The following is a 3,205-nucleotide window of genomic DNA, read 5'->3' as shown; positions in this document are numbered from 1 at the left end:
TTCTTTCTTACTAACTTTTCTTTCTTTCTTTCTTTCTTTCTTTCTTTCTTTCTTTCTTTCTTTCTTTCTCTTTCTTTCTTACTAATCTTTATTTCTTTCTTTATACCTAATCTTTCTTTCTTTCTTTCTAATATTTTTTTCTTTCTCTCTTACTAATCTATCTTTCTTTCTAACTAATCAGTCTTTCTTTCTTTCATTCTAATTAATCTATTTTTCTTTCTTTCATTCTTTCTACATAACCCTTTCTTTTTTTCTTTCTTTCTTTCTACCTAATCTTTTTTTTCTTTCTTTCTTTCTTTCTTTCTTTCTTTCTTTCTTTCTTTCTTTCTCTTTCTTTCTACCTAAACGTTCTTTCTTTTCTTTCATTCTCTTTCTTTATACCTAATCTTTCTTTCTTTCTAACTAATCAGTCTTTCTTTCTTTCATTCTAACTAATCTATTTTTCTTTCTTTCATTCTTTCTTACTTTCTACATAACCCTTTCTTTCTTTCTTTCTTTCTTCCTAATCTTTTTCTTTCTTTCTACCTAATCTTTTTCTTTCTTTCTACCTACCTAATCTTTCTTTCTACCTAATCTTTCTTTCTTTTTTCTTTCATTCTTTCTAACTAATCTTTCTTTCTTTCTTTCTTTCTTTCTTTCTACCTACCTAATCTTTCTTTCTACCTAATCTTTCTTTCTTTTTTCTTTCATTCTTTCTTTCTTTCTAACTAATCTTTCTTTCTTTCTTTTTTCTTTCAGTCTTTCTTTCTTTCATTCTAACTAATCTATTTTTCTTTCTTTCATTCTTTCTTACTTTCTACATAACCCTTTCTTTCTTTCTTTCTTTCTTTCTTCCTAATCTTTTTCTTTCTTTCTACCTAATCTTTTTCTTTCTTTCTACCTACCTAATCTTTCTTTCTACCTAATCTTTCTTTCTTTTTTCTTTCATTCTTTCTTTCTAACTAATCTTTCTTTTTTTCTTTCTTTCTTTCTTTCTTTCTTTCTTTCTAATCTTGATCTATCCATCCAACCATCCATGGTCATGTTAAAACATGGTAAATCATGCTAGCAATGTGGTAAACCATACTAGAAACATGGTAAATCATGGTAAACCATGCTAGAACAGTTTAAAACTTTTTCAAACTTTCTGGCTAGGCTTTTTCAAGCCAACTTAAAGTTTGTCTACGAACTTTACCATCTAGTTTATTCATTGCTGTGTTATGTTACCTCACCTTATGACACTTGAAAACTGTGTCATCTCATCTCTGGTAATGACCGAAATAAAGTCCACAACCATATCAGTGCCCTAATAAACATTTTGCAACCTGATGTTTCTCTCGGTCATGTGTTCTTTCTTTGACCGAGTGTTGGATGATACGCAATTATGATCATTGATACAAATGCATGATCTATTTTGTTGCATAAACACTCATTCAACATTTTTTACAAGTCATAAAGTTTCATAAACAATTATGTTAGAAACTGGGCTTCAATTAGAGGAACTTTGGACTTGATGTCTTGAAAAAATTTAAAATGGCATTTTCACCACTTATGATTTGCAAGACTAAAGTTTGGAATTGAATTGGAATTCACTTGTTATTAAATAAAGAATCTTGAAAATAGATGCTGTATAGTGATTTCCACACTTCATTAAGCAGCACGACCATTTTCAATTGTGTTAATAATCAGAAATGTTTCTTGAGCAGCAAATAAGTATATTAGAATGATTTCTGAAGGGTCATGTGACTCTGAAATCTTGAGTAATCAGCCCTGCCATCACAAGAAAAAAAAAATATTAAAATAGAAAACAGTTGGTAAAAATATTTCACAATATTGCGTTTTTTGTTTGTTTAATCTGATAAATGCAGCCTTGGTGACCATAAAGAACCTTACTAGTACCAAGCTTTTGAAAAGTATTGAAACATTTAAAAATACATATATTTGGTACATTATTTTGCCAGTATGCATATTTGTAAATATAATTTTTTTGTGAACATCAAATTGGTTGCTTATTCTATTCTGTAAAAGAACGAGAAGTATGTTTCTCATTTACAGTAGCCTAGCTGTATCAAATTTAATTTGTACACTATTGTCCAAACAATTTTGTATCATCAAAATTGTACTTGTAATGTATTTAAAGCAACACATTCATTGTGTGTGTGTGTGTGTGTGTGTGTGTGTGTGGTCTTAAGTTATTAGGGGTTCAAGCACGAAGTGCTGAAACCCTATTGTAATTGTACTGATTTTTAGGGGTTCAAGCATGAAATGCTGAAACCCTATTGTTATTGTAAGGATTTTTATTATTATTATTATTTTCCCCTAAAACGCATCGTGCAGACCAAACCGTAAGAGCTGGAACCTTGAAAGTTGGCCAAATGATAGTGCTCAATTTGGGGAGAACCTATCAAAATATGGCCCAGATTGGCCAATAGGTGGTGCTATAATGACCCCATTTACTAAATTGGTCATAACTCATACATAGTTTGTCCTAGAGGCTCAAATTTAGCATCACTGTGATCCCTGGCTCCAGACGAACAACATGGCTATCTCCAAATCCCGATTTGAGCAAAAAAAAATTTATATGGCCACTTTTGTCCAAAGCCTACTTTGGCAAACTAGTCCCTGGTTTTTGGTCCAATCAGAACAAGACCAGTCTAGGACAATTCTCTGGACTCTCTAGATAAATAATTATCGAAAAAAAGTTGAACTTTTGCATTTGCCTGGCTGTAACAGGGTCATTTAGGAAAGTGGAGGGACAAAAAACACTCAAAAGCCTATACAACCTAAGGGAAAACACCAAACTTCACAAAAATCGATGGACATATGTGTCCTAACATGGTGAAGAAGCATGCCAAGTTTCGTGAAGATCGGACAATAGGTGGCGCTATAACTGGCAAAAACGTCTCTTCTTATTAGGGGTTCAAGCATGAAATGCTGAAACCCTATTGTTATTGTAAGGATTTTTATTATTATTATTATTTTCCCCTAAAACGCATCGTGCAGACCAAACCGTAAGAGCTGGAACCTTGAAAGTTGGCCAAATGATAGTGCTCAATTTGGGGAGAACCTATCAAAATATGGCCCAGATTGGCCAATAGGTGGTGCTATAATGACCCCATTTACTAAATTGGTCATAACTCATACATAGTTTGTCCTAGAGGCTCAAATTTAGCATCACTGTGATCCCTGGCTCCAGACGAACAACATGGCTATCTCCAAATCCCGA

At 32.4% G+C, this 3,205-nt stretch overlaps 1 long non-coding RNA gene across 1 annotated transcript; it reads right to left on the bottom strand.

Moving 5' to 3' along the window:
• Positions 1 to 68: 68 nt before the first annotated feature.
• On the bottom strand, positions 69 to 961 carry LOC309491865. Its single transcript, XR_014203351.1, has 2 exons — positions 885 to 961; positions 69 to 695 (listed from the first exon to the last, which is right to left on the bottom strand). It is a non-coding gene; the product is annotated as an uncharacterized lncRNA (long non-coding RNA).
• Positions 962 to 3,205: the final 2,244 nt, after the last annotated feature.

The sequence above is a fragment of the Leuciscus leuciscus genome (assembly GCF_965113295.1).
Source record: "Leuciscus leuciscus genome assembly, contig: HAP1_SCAFFOLD_649, whole genome shotgun sequence".
In the NCBI taxonomy this organism is placed as follows: Eukaryota; Metazoa; Chordata; class Actinopteri; order Cypriniformes; family Leuciscidae; genus Leuciscus; species Leuciscus leuciscus.
This window is presented reverse-complemented; position numbering and strand designations above follow the sequence as displayed.